This window comes from Triticum aestivum, chromosome 6B (genome assembly GCF_018294505.1).
Source record: "Triticum aestivum cultivar Chinese Spring chromosome 6B, IWGSC CS RefSeq v2.1, whole genome shotgun sequence".
NCBI lineage: Eukaryota > Viridiplantae > Streptophyta > Magnoliopsida > Poales > Poaceae > Triticum > Triticum aestivum.
Genome location: NC_057810.1, coordinates 165,451,487 through 165,465,096, shown reverse-complemented (window position 1 = coordinate 165,465,096; position 13,610 = coordinate 165,451,487). Strand labels below are relative to the sequence as shown.

The following is a 13,610-nucleotide window of genomic DNA, read 5'->3' as shown; positions in this document are numbered from 1 at the left end:
AGATTTTTTATCTTGGGGAACAAGCAGAACAGAAGAAAAATAGAGACCGGAAAGTACCCGAGGTGGGCACAACCCACCTAGGCACGCCAGGCAAGCCTGGCGCGCCCTGGTGTATCGTGCTCACCAGGGTCACTTTCCTGGAAGTTTCTTATTTTCCTAATTTTCTAAATATTCCAAAACTAACAAAAAATACTTTTGCAAATTTTTCGGATGTCATTTACTTACTATATCACGTACCTCCTTATTTTCATGATTCTGGAGAGTTCCGGAAGGACTCTTTTATGTGTTCTTCTGGTGTCAAAGTTTGGATAACATTGCTTTCAACATTAATGGGTGTACCTGAGATATAGTGCTTTATCCATTGCCCATTGACAACCTTCGGGTTAGTCCCTTCGGCATTATTTATTTTGACAGCTCTGGATCGATAGACCTCTTCGATGACATAGGGTCCTTCCCATTTGGAGAGGAGTTTTCCTGCAAAGAATCTGAAACGAGAGTTGTACAAAAGAACATATTCACCTACTTTGAACTCATGCTTTTGGATTCTTTTGTCATGCCATCTTTTAAATTTTTCTTTGAATAACTTAGCATTTTCATAAGCCTGGGTTCTCCATTCATCTAATGAGCTAATATCAAATAACCTCTTTTCTCCAGCAAGTTTGAAATCATAATTAAGTTCTTTTATTGCCCAAAATGCTTTGTGTTCTAACTCAAGAGGGAAATGACAAGCTTTTCCATAAACTATTTTATATGGAGACATACCCATAGGATTTTTGTAAGATGTTCTATAAGCCCAAAGTGCATCATCTAATTTCTTAGACAAATTCTTCTGGGACCTATTAACAGTCTTTTGAAAGATTAGTTTTATTTCTCTATTGCTAAGTTCAAACTGACCACTAGACTGAGGATGATAAGGTGACACAATTCTATGATTAACATCATACTTAGCAAGCATCTTACGGAAAGCACCATGAATGAAGTGTGAACTACCATCAGTCATTAAATATCTAGGGACTCCAAACCTTGGGAAAATAACTTCCTTAAGCATTTTAATAGAGGTGTTGTGATCAGCAGTACTGGTTGGAATAGCTTCTACCCACTTAGTAACATAATCAACAACAACCAAAATATGTGTATACCCATTAGAGGAAGGAAAAGGTCCCATAAAGTCAAATCCCCAAACATCAAATGGTTCGACAGCAAGTGAGTAATTCATAGGCATTTTTTGACGCTTCCTGATATTACTTATTCTTTGGCATTCGTCACATGATGAGACAAACTTACGGGCATCTTTGAAGAGAATAGGCCAATAAAAACCAGATTGCAATACCTTATGAGTGGTTTTGTCTCCCGCGTGATGTCCTCCATAAGCTTTGGAGTGACATTTTCATAGGATTTGATCCTATTCATGCTCAGGTACACAATGTCTAATAATACCATCTACTCCTTTATAAAGGTGTGGGTCATCCCAAAAGTAATGTCTTAAATCATGGAAGAATTTTTTCTTTTGTTGGTATGTGAAGCTAGGTGGTATGTATTTAGCAACAACATAATTAGCATAGTCAGCATACCAAGGTGTTCTATGAGAAACATTTATTGCAGCTAGTTGTTCATCAGGGAAGCTATCATTAATAGGTTGTGGGTCATCAAGAATATTTTCAAGTCTAGACAAGTTATCAGCTACGGGGTTCTCTGCTCCTTTCCTATCAGTAATATGCAAATCAAATTCTTGTAGCGGAAGAACCCACCTAATGAGTCTAGGTTTAGCATCTTTCTTCTTCATAAGATATTTTATAGCAGCATGATCGGTGTGAACAATTACTTTAGAATCAGCAATGTAAGATCTGAATTTATCACAAGCAAACACCACTGCTAAGAATTCTTTTTTAGTAGTAGCATAGTTTCGTTGAGCACTGTCTAGAGTTTTACTAGCATAATGAATAACATTTAGTTTCGTATCAACTCTTTGTCCTAGAACAACACTAACAGCATAATCACTAGCATCACACATCTAACATATAAAAGCTGCTAGAGTACCCGCCATTCTGGAGCATTCGCGTCGCGCGGTGAACGTCGTTCGCTCGATCCACCACTACTGTAGCGTTTTACCGCGCTGTTAATAATCTAGTCATCTGTTTTCTCGCACGTTATTGTTTCATGCTCCAGTGAATGACGGGTAGGCCTTCTTTACCCACGGGCCCAGCGTGGTGGTGCGTCTCGCACGTGGCCTGCGTGAAAAAAGAAAGGCTCTACAGCGAGCGTGGGGTTCTCATGATGAAACCCTAGCCACCAATCGCTCGCGTCTTTGACCCACCAATCGCTCCCTTCTCGAGCTCCACTTCCCGTTCCCCAATTCTCTCCGTCGCCACTGCGCCACCTCATCCTCCCCTGACCTCGGAGCCCCAGCGTATGGTCGTCATCGCCGCTTGTGTAGTTCTTCCCGATGCCTCCCCATCCTCCATCAGCCACCGCTGTGGGCTGTGGTTCTGGGCCGGTCACAGGTCGCTGCTGAGGAGCAGAGGAGGACGGCGGGGAGGGAGAAGGAGCACAGGAGGACGGCACTGGGGGAAGGAGAAGCGAAGCCGGAGGCCGAGACGGTGCTCGCGTCATGTGTCGGACGCTGCTCGTCGGCCCTAGTTGTCGTCCTCAATCTAGGTTGCCCATCTGCATCTCACCTTCTTCTTTAACCTTAGTTTTTTGATGATCTGATTTCAATCGTTGGTTTATCGTTTTTCTAAGTATGATGTGTGAAGATCTGAGACAAAAAAGAAGAGGAAGAATTTTGACGAAGAGTTGGGTCATGGGGAACAAAGGTGAATTCTCTCTCCCCCACCCCCCACCCCACGTTTGTTCCTACAGTTTGATTTTGATGTTATGGTTGATTCTATCCCAGGTCATCAGAACATACATAACTGTTGCCGAAGCCCTCTTGCTAAAGGTATGTAATACTTTATACAGACTTTCTGATATGAACAAAACAAGATGTTGCTTCAGGCCATCTCTTTGACAAAATTGTGTTGCCTTTCAGAGGAAAGCACAAGAAGATATGATCGAATTAAATGGGTAGTGCATTTATCTTGTTGGTTAGTTCCCTCATCGGCCTACTTACTGTTACCTGCGAGTTTCAGGTATAATACTCCCCCCCCCCCTAGCAAAGGGTGAATTCTCTGGTTTTGATTGCCAGGAGAAACTCCATGAGTCTTGAGGATTTTCGGGAATGTTGGAATCAGTGGTGTTTTGTTTTTGATGATATTATCCGATAGAGGTGACAAGGAGAGAAGATGCTAGCTCAATGGTGCTGGCCATGAAGGATTTTGGTGCATCCAAGGTCATACTAATCCAATTACACCCCCCCCCCCCCCGCTTGTACTATCTATTGATTGTTGTGAGCATATGCCCAAGCTGGAGTCAACTTCTTTATGCCTTGATTTTATTTGCTGGTGGATCAACTCAATATGACACCATCTGTTTCATGTCAAATGCAGGATATAACCAACATAAACACAATGCTTACAAGGAGATATCGGCTCATTTGATTGCTATATTGGCTTTGGTCACCCTTGCGAGGCTCCTTATCTTTGAAGCAAGGGTCGGATGCTCTTTGGACTCAGGAAGACGAACATGATAGAAAAAGAAAGGGATCAACCTTGCCATGACCCCATATTTCTGTAGGCTAATATCCCTTATTTGCACTATCCTACACCGAATACTTATAGGTACGGAGATTGGCTTGCGCATCTATTTACAATTTAGGCTGGTGTGGTGGCCAAGGTCAATAAGACATTGCGTGGCACCACGTCAATTGCCTCTGTTTTGATGGTGTTAGTTTGTGTTTAGTTTCAATTGCAAAATTCATTCAATTGTTCAAGCATTGGAAAGTCAAGTTGATATGAACTGATCAACCGGAATACATAAAGCAGTATATTTGTGCTACACTACTATTGCAGTTTAGAATCATTTTTTTAGTTTATAACAATAGTTCCCTTCAAATTATAGACTATCCATCCCCTGTTGTTCGCCAAGGCTATCTTAGATGCCGCCTCTTACCTAATTTTAAGGGGACTGTTGTTTTGTTATTATGCTACGCGTGTGCATGAGCTTTCCTGAAATAGTTATTAAATTAAATATATTTCTGTCAAAGACAATGAGATTTTTTCTATTGATGGGAGATGATGTAGTTCTTTTTGTAATATGTTCAGTTCTTGTTATGATTACAGAGAAAAGAAATTTGTAGCCATATTTTGTGTTGCACCTTTCCTGACTATTAAGAATACCGATGGTGTTGATGACAGGGTTATGTGCCTTTGCCATGCAGCACATGTCAATGGCAGTTCAGGAAGAGATGACATCACAACAACAACAAAACAACAACAACAAAGCCTTTAGTCCCAAACAAGTTGGGGTAGGCTAGAGGTGAAACCCATAAGATCTCGCAACCAACTCATGGATCTGGCACATGGATAGCAAGCTTCCACGCACCCCGGTCCATAGCTAGCTCTTTGTCGATACTCCAATCCTTCAGGTCTCTCTTAACGGACTCCTCCCATGTCAAAATCGGTCGACCCCGCCCTCTCTTGACATTCTCCGCACGCTTTAGCCGTCCGCTATGCACTGGAGCTTCTGGAGGCCTGCGCTGAATATGCCCAAACCATCTCAAACGATGTTGGACAAGCTTCTCCTCAATTGGTGCTACCCCAACTCTATCTCGTATAACATCATTCCAGACTCGATCCTTCCTCGTGTGGCCACACATCCATCTCAACATACGCATCTCCGCCACACCTAACTGTTGAACATGTCGCCTTTTAGTCGGCCAACACTCCGCGCCATACAACATTGCGGGTCGAACCGCCGTCCTGTAGAACTTGCCTTTTAGCTTTTGTGGCACTCTCTTGTCACAGAGAATGCCAGAAGCTTGGCGCCACTTCATCCATCCGGCTAAAAGAGATGACATCACAAGTGAGCTCAATTGATAAGCCCACTAGCAGAAAATGTGGTTTGAGGTGATTTTCTTGTTTTATCTAAATAGTGAATATTCTTCTTATTATGTTCTGGCTCTAGAAAGAACTAAGCATAACATACTGAATCTAGAGCTTTATTTCAACTACATTTATATCATTGAAAATCTTGAATATACTTTTGCTTTGATGGCCTGTCACTAATCAGGACATAGGTTACTCTCTCCTTCCTGTGCATTGGGCATCTGTGTGTGCCTAGGTCGCGATGCAGCTCCTTAGTTGCCTAATGCACCGACGGAGGGAGTACAAACCTTCAAATAGACTGATTTAGTTTGGCTGATTGTTTATTCTTATTCATTGTGGAATAGGATAGCCATATGTATTTATTTTGCCCTCCATCTTTTAATTCTACATAAAAGTACATCATTTTGTTATTTATTTACTAATAATACAATCTCCATTACTTATCTTCTTTTAATATGAAATAAATCACCAGCATCATACCTTTATTAATTTTCCATATTGTTCAGTCATCTATTTGGAGTAATTTTATAATCAAAGCATTGGACTATTGAGCAAATTGTAATGTCATTTTAATCTTATTATTTTTCTCAAATGCTTTTATTAAATTTTATGCATAGCTGTTGGTTATAGTGTATAGTACAACCACCTTTAGGATTATTGGTGTTGGAGTAGTGACTATATTGCGTCACGGTTTCATTCCCTTTTCGCTTTTGAACTTGTACCTATGCCACAGCCTGCTCCAACCCCTCCTCTGATGTGGTGTGGTGGGAGAAGGAAGAAGAGCATGCATGCTCTCTGTCTACATCCAGCGTCCACACGGCTAGATCGACGGGTCTAAACTATGGGTGAGCTCCTCCACTACCTGATAAATTCCTTTTCTGCTCTATCTGTTTTCCTTCCAATTCATGTAAATTGAAACTTTGAAATCAACCAGTATCTAATGCCTATAATCCATGGAAAGAAGTGGTCTTCAAATGTGAAACTCAAGCCGGCAATTGGATACCAATTTGACTACTTATTTATACCTTCAAATATTGGTCAAAGACTAATTAAGTCACTGTTTCTTAATTTTTCTATTCCTTATTTATACCTCCAAATATTAATGGATCACCAAAAATATGGAGAATTTATTCATTTGCATTTTCATGTTTCTCCAACTGTATGTACCATTGCGTAGAAGAGGCAAAGTAATAGACATTTTAATTTTGATTTATGTAGATTATTGTTTAATTTGTGGGTACCATTCTATCTCAGATGTAGTACATTGTGTGTATGAATCATGGTGAATGTCAAGCCTACTTAGGTCATACCCAAGTAAGGTAAGTATAGATGTATAGTGCTTATAAAATGTGGTGCTCTAATATAACTTTGTTCCTCAGTTAGGAATTATGTTTTTCTATAGTTAAAATGCATGTGTGTTGCTATGATGTATATAAGTGACAGGGAACAAAAAATAATGGAAGAAGGCCCTTTTGTTTCTATTTTATAATTACTCATCCATCCTGATGCTTGAGCATTTTCTAACCTCCCCTGTTTTATTCTTTTGGTGCTACTTGGATGTTTCTAAGGTCTATTTTTTTGTTTTATTTCAGAATACAGAAAGAATAAGCTACTAGCATTGTGCAAGTAAACCTACTGCGATTGCAACTGCAAAAAAAATCATCACATGGTGTGAGCTTAAATAAAAGGAGCTAAACTGTTGTGTCATGTTCAGAATTGATACTAGAAAAAATAATCTAAACTGCACATTCTGAAACTATCTAGACTCCTGCCTTTGGGGAATTAGGTTGCTAAGCATTACTTTGTAAATAAATGACATGCTAACTTGTTGGTTCAGTTTAGAGCTATAGGCAGGGGCTTGCAGTAGGGGGGATATCATTGTGGCAGTTGAAAACCAAAGCATTTATTCATGAGTGTATGATCTGGACTTCACTTTTCTGAAAGTATGTTACGATCCTGCTCTTGGAATAAATGGCATGCTAAAACGTTGGTTGTTGTGGTGCATTGCAAGGTACAACCTTAGTTTTAAACATTTTGCATACTAACAGATATGTATTGGAATTTTAATTTGCATCTCTGCAGCGACTTGACAATTCTTCGTCTTTAACGACACGGATCCGCGGCACAGTAGGAGAGGTGACGCCGGCCGGCAGCGCCTCACCGCCAGCTATTGTTTGGCGCCGGCAAGGAGAAGGGCGCTTAGGATCTGCTGCGTTGTGCATGGCTGTTGAAGTTCAGCATCGCCATGATGTGTATTGTTTCTCTATTTTCCTCATATTGCCATGTTCCCAATTTTACAAACTGCTATGTGATGCACAATGGCCACGCCACGCACTGGTGAGATTCAAGGTGCAGTCGAGCAAGAGTCAGTTCGAGGTGAGGTGTCTCACGTCGATCTCCTGCTGCTCACCAGCGAGGCTCGCTGACGAGCGGCCAGATCCACACGAGGTGGATATCACACACACGGCCCTCTCCCCTCCATCCTTTCTCTTTCCTACAACTATTATGTCTTTGTACCTTGTTATATTGCTCTTTCATCCATGGTGATAAAGATGTTAACTCAGTTTGATAATGGAGTCACAGATTTGTATCTGATAATTCTTGGAATTCAAATTGTAACATCCATACTAATTTGTTGGTTTGTCTCAACCAATAATTCAATGTAAACCTATTAACATGAATTTTATGGGTATACATTGTCTCCTCCTATGCCAATTGATTTTCTCCAGATTAGTTGGACCATAATTTTCAAGAAGGTTACAAACCTAGCAATGAATGAGACTATCATTATGATTGAAGATAGCTGACTGTGACAATTGTTTCTTTTGAAGTTTCACTGTTTATGGAGGTGACAATGCTAGATATATACATCTGTATCATGGCACTTCTCCAGCAAACAAAAGCTTGGCAGCCATCTACTTTCAGAGAGTTTGAAAACGTACTATCACGCTAACTCACTTATCCAGATTAATGGTAAGTGTGTGTTTTCTTGTATACCGATCTACAGAACTACAATTGAGATCTCTACCTCCTCTATTTCCCTTTTGTCATCTTTTCTGGCTTTTATGCTACTACTCAAAATGTTTGACTATTCAATTATAAACGTCATGCAGCAGTGCTGACTTTCTTACTCCCTTTAGACATGATTTCCCTGTCCAAACATTCAGCTGAACCGACACTAGCAATATTGATCAGCTGAACTTGCAGAAGGGGAGAGGTACTAAAGGAACATCTTACATATTTTTGGTCTCATATTCTTTGAGTACATAACTATCCATTTATTAAAAACTATATTTGATGGACAAATTGAACAGCACAATTTAAGGATGATAAAAATAATAATTTTAACAAGTGGAAGTAATGTATGGTACCGTGTAAAAATGAAAGGTATAGTTTTCCCACTCCTCCAAGATGAGTTCAGTGCCTGTGTTTAAACCATGGATGCAGAGATGGTCAGGTCAAATGAAATGTATGAATACTACTACAATTGTTGAACATTTGATGAAATCAGAAGTTAAGTAGATTACATATATGTAAGTTAGTCTTGTGGCCGATGCTTTCACCATGATAAATATAACCCCGAATGCATATGCCAACCAATGTTTAAGCGACTCAAAGACAATAACTAATGCTAAATATTGATGCCTGCTGCTTAGGGGCACTATCTGGCATGGTTCAAAAGAGAGGTAATTGTACCTGAAGCAGTGGACACAACCATTCCTTGCATTTGTAAGAGTTGTGCAGTAGTATAATAACCGTCTTTCTTTGAGGAGCAGTGTCGTTAAGTTTCAGTAGAAGTACAGGTACACGTTCCTGTTCTGCTGACTAATGGAAAAAAAGTGATAACAGATTCTGTTATTCAGGGAGCAAGAGCCAAAATTTCTTCAACTAGCTTCTCCTAAGTTGCCCACCTCTTTCCTCGGGCATGACTCCATGGCTTGGAAAAGGAAGCAGAATCAACACAATCACCTTGATCTGGAAGGTGGAATGTGTTTGCTTAGATCGAAGGAGGATCCTGGCCTCTCCGAGCCCCGGAGGCCCGTTGCCTTGGTAAAATAGCTCCTTTACCAGACTCCCTTGCTCCATGGCCAGAGGCACCGGGACTGCGTGACGACGAGCAGATTCGAAGCAAGCCATTAATCAACTCGGGATGCAAACTCGCGGCGCGAGGGAGAGAGAAAGTGAGGGGGATGTGGCTGGCTGACCTCGGTGTTTCCGGCGGACCTACTGGTACTCCGACCAGATGTATCCGGTGGCAGCAGTTGGGGCTCCGGTGGAGTCGGGGCGGCGGCAGGTGACTGGACCGCGCGTGGTGGAGAACTGGAGGAGAGGGAACCGAGCCCCACACTCACGAGCCGTTTCTTGGAGCGACTCCTCACATGCGGCATGCGGCCGGCAGCCGACAGCGGAGGTACACGCGTGGCTGAAGCGCTATGGGGGCCACAAGGCAGGCGGTTCCTTTTTTATTGATTTGTCATGGATGCATGCCTTCCTGGTTGCTTGTTGTTGCCGACACATTAAGTGATCACGTGTCTGTAATCCATGGCCGTTCTTTCTGAGAGACAGTGGGAATACAAATACTGAGATTTGCTTACCATTTTCCTTTGATCGTGGTCGTGAAAATGCAGAGTAGTCCAAGGAGGCGTCAACCGCGTGGGCTCTTCCCTACATGCCCCCCTGACCCGGGCCGTCGTGTATCCTCCTTCGTTACACCCGATTTGTTGAATGCTTGATGCGATGGAGGTTGCGGCACGGCGGCCGACGGGAGCATGCAAGTGGGTGATGGTCGTAGCACGGCGATGTCGCACGATCGCTCGGCGTGCAGTAGGGCCCGGTGGTGCCGGACTGCCGGTGCGGCACACATCTGTAGCGGAGCGTGGAAGTTTGGTTGGTGTGCGCAGCAAGCATGACACTGGCACAACTGCGGCACACCGCTTGACCTTTTGTCGCCGTGTGTATCTTTTTGTGTGCGTATTCGACGTACATTTTTTGGCAGATTATACGATCTTGCTCACCTACAAAATTAACTAGCTTTCATTGTTGATCCACAAGCCTGCTTATACGTGAGTTCAGTAATGACCAGAGAATCGATCAAGCCTCCTCTATCTATTAAAATATCTCTCTATATATATCGAACACATAGAGTTGGTGGTTAGCGCCCTATCCAGCCTGGGTCGATGTTCGAGAATCAGAAACAATTCTAAGATGAGCTCCTCGAATAGTCTCTCTCTCTCTCTCCAGCAGAGCAGTCTTCAACATTGGCGGCAACCATTTTTTATGGTAGCTTGTGAGATTTCTCTACTGTTTAGACACAAATTTGCTCTGTGTAATGCACCCAGGGCTGTGGATAAGGATTTTCTGATTTTCTGGGTGTTTCTCATTTGAACATGAATTCAAAATGTTCCATTTTGCATCCAAGTAAAACTATTGGTTCACATCGATTCTATCTATCATTTACCAAACCGCTCACTATTCTTAATGCTGATGGGGAGGCGCACATGGAGGAAGGTCAAGCATATAATTTCACCTTTAAATGCACTTCCAAAGGACTGTGCCTAATCGTCTACTCAATATAATCAAGTTGCAAGAGCCCCTTATTATATAACTTAGCATTAGTATGCATGCCTACCAAGACTTCTATGTTTATCATGTTTTTGAATCTTATGTAATCACCTAAGACCATCCTGTGCGTTTAATTTTTGCTCATTTGCTTCTTAGACTGTTGTGTGGTGCGCTTCTGAACCAATATATGTTTTTGCCTTCAAGTGCACGTTCAAGGGCCTCTGCATAATTGTTTATCAGTATCACTTGCTTGCTGCATGCAGTATCATGAACTGTGCTTTGGCAGCAGCAATACTTATTAAAAATCCTCCTTTGTCTATTGCATGTTCTCTACTCATTGCAACTATGCAAGATCTACTTTTAAAAATTCTTAGTATAAAGATGCCTTATCAAGAATATTTGCTCAAATAAGTTCAGATGTATGCCAACTGAAAAGAGTCTCTTATATATGTTTCAATTTGTATCTACATATTTTAATGCACACTCTTAAAATACATGGCGTGCGCTCGGCCTTTGCGCCATGGGCGCAACGGGTCATCTAGTAATCTCAAAAGGCAAGTTCCAATCAGGTGGTTGAACAACAGGTGCAGTGATTAAGGCTTTTTTTAGTGTTTCAAAGGCTTCCATGCAATCATCATCAAACACAAAGAGAATATCCTTTTGCAAAAGATTAGTAAGAGACCTAGAGATTTTAGAAAAGTCTTTGATAAACCTCCTATAGAAACCAGCATGACCAAGGAAACTATGAATACCTTTGATATCTTTAGGACATAGCATTTTCTCAATTGCATCAACCTTGGATTTGTCCACCTCAATGCCTCTTTCAGAAATTTTGTGGCACAAGACAATACCTTCATTAGCCATAAAGTGGCACTTCTCCCAATTCAAGACAATATTTATTTGTTCACATCTCTACAAAAATCGATCAAGATTGCTTAAACAATCATCAAAAGACTTCCCATAAACAGAAAAGTCATCCATGAAAACCTCAACAATCTTTTCACAAAAATCAAAGAAGATAGCAGTCATACATCTTTAAAAGGTAGCAGGTGCATTACATAAACCGAAAGGCATACGTCTATAAGCAAATGTTCCAAAAGGACAAGTAAAAGTGGTCTTTTCTTGATCGGATTGTAAAACAGGTATTTGTGAAAAGCCAAAGTATCCATCAAAGAAACAAAAATGTGTGCGCTTAGATAGTCTTTCTAACATTTGATCAATAAAAGGCAGAGGATAATGATCTTTCCTAGTAGCTTTACTTAATTTTCTATAATCAAATATCATTCTGTAGCCCTATGACGATTCTTTGTGGAATAAGCTCATTCTTATCATTAGGAACAACAGTAATACCTCCATTCTTATGGACACAATGAACAGGACTTACCCATCTACTATCAGCTATAGGATAGATTATACCTGCTTCCAGAAGTTTTAATACTTCCGTTCTTACCACTTATTTCATTTTTGGATTTAACTGACATTGGTGATCAACAACGGGTTTAGCATCAGGTTCCATATTAATCTTGTACAGACATAGAGTCGGACTAATGCCCTAAAGATCATCAAGAGTATATCCAATAGCAGCCCTATTCTTCCTTAGGACTTTTAATAATCTTTCTTCTTCATGTTCTGAAAGGTTAGCACTAATAATAACAGGATATATCTTCTTTTCATCAAGATAAGCATATTTCAAAGTGTCTTGCAATTGTTTAAGTTCAAACACAGGATCACCTTTAGGTGGAGGAGGACCTCCTAGAGTTTCAACAGGAAAATTGTGTTTAAGGAGAGGTTGTTGTTCAAAAAAGATTCTATCTATTTCATTTCTTTCACGCATATGCAAATCATTTTCATGGTCTAGCAAATATTGTTCCAAAGGATCAGTAGGAGGCACAACAATAGAAGCAAGACCAATAATTTCATCCTTACTAGGCAAATCTTTCTTATGAGGTTGTTTACTAAACTTGGAAAAATTAAACTCATGAGATTCATCACGAAAGCTAACACTGATAGTTTGTTTCTCACAATCTATTTTAGCATTGACGGTGTTCAAGAAAGGTCTACCAAAAATAATGGGACAAAAGTCATCTTGTGGGGTGCTAAGAACAAGAAAATCAGTAGGTTATTTTATTTTCCCACACAAGACTTCAACATCTCTAAGAATCCCAATTGGTGATATACTATCTCTATTAGCAAGTTTAATAGTAACATCTATATCTTCTATTTCAGCAGGTGCTATTTCATCTTTAATTTTTTCATATAATGAGAAAGGAATAGCATTCACACTAGCACCTAGGTCACATAACCCATGATAATAATGATCTCCTATCTTAACTGAGATAACAGGCATGCCAATTACTGGTCTATGTTTATCTTTTCCTTCAGGTTTAGCAATTCTAGAAGCTTCATCACAGAAGTAAATAACATGCCCATCAATATTATCAACTAAGAGATCTTTAATCATAGCAACACTAGGTTCAACTTTGATTTGTTCAGATGGTTTGGGTGTTCTAACATAACTTTTGTTAACCACAGTTGAAACTTTAGCATGTTCCTTCATCCTAACAGGAAAAGGTGGTTTTTCAATATAAGCAGTGGTAACAACTGGATCAACATTGTAAATGAAAGTTTCTTCTTTAGCTTTTACCGGTTCTTTAACTTCTTATTTAATTGGTGGGTGATATTTAAACCACTTATCCTTAGGAGATCAACATGAGTAGCAAAAGATTCACAAAAGGAGGCTACTATCTCAGAGTCAAGTCCATATTTAGTGCTAAACTTCAGAAAAGCACCGGTATTCATAAAAGATTTAACACAAACAAACTTAGGTCCAATACCTGACTCTTTACCTTCGTCGAGTTCCCAATCTTCAGAGTTGCGTTTAATTCTTTATAAAGATCCCACTGGAATTCAATAGTCGTCTTCATAAAAGAACCAATACAAGAAGTATCGAGCATGGATTGATCATTACAAGAAAGCCGAGCATAAAAATTCTGAATAATAATTTCTCTCGAGAGATCATGATTGGGCATGAATATAACATTGACTTAAGCCTCCCCCAAGCTAGAG

General features: G+C 40.4%; 3 long non-coding RNA genes across 5 annotated transcripts; 2 read left to right on the top strand and 1 right to left on the bottom strand.

Annotated features, from left to right (window-relative positions):
* Positions 1-2,420: 2,420 nt before the first annotated feature.
* LOC123136374 (uncharacterized) lies at positions 2,421-4,353 on the top strand. Its single transcript, XR_006466858.1, has 6 exons — positions 2,421-2,655; positions 2,740-2,813; positions 2,894-2,938; positions 3,029-3,328; positions 3,486-3,716; positions 4,293-4,353. It is a non-coding gene; the product is annotated as an uncharacterized lncRNA (long non-coding RNA).
* Positions 4,354-4,964: 611 nt separating this feature from the next.
* On the top strand, positions 4,965-8,912 carry LOC123136376 (uncharacterized). 3 transcript variants are annotated; one of them, XR_006466863.1, is made up of 5 exons: positions 4,965-5,003; positions 5,716-5,827; positions 6,201-6,993; positions 7,065-8,199; positions 8,846-8,912. It is a non-coding gene; the product is annotated as an uncharacterized lncRNA (long non-coding RNA). The 3 variants fall into 3 exon arrangements; XR_006466862.1 differs by having other exon boundaries at positions 6,237-6,993; positions 8,846-8,911; XR_006466860.1 differs by lacking the exon at positions 4,965-5,003 and having other exon boundaries at positions 5,265-5,827; positions 6,237-6,993; positions 8,846-8,910.
* Positions 5,879-9,410, bottom strand: LOC123136375 (uncharacterized). Its single transcript, XR_006466859.1, has 4 exons — positions 9,188-9,410; positions 8,894-9,085; positions 8,679-8,807; positions 5,879-8,406 (listed from the first exon to the last, which is right to left on the bottom strand). It is a non-coding gene; the product is annotated as an uncharacterized lncRNA (long non-coding RNA).
* Between the last annotated feature and the right edge of the window lie 4,200 nt (positions 9,411-13,610).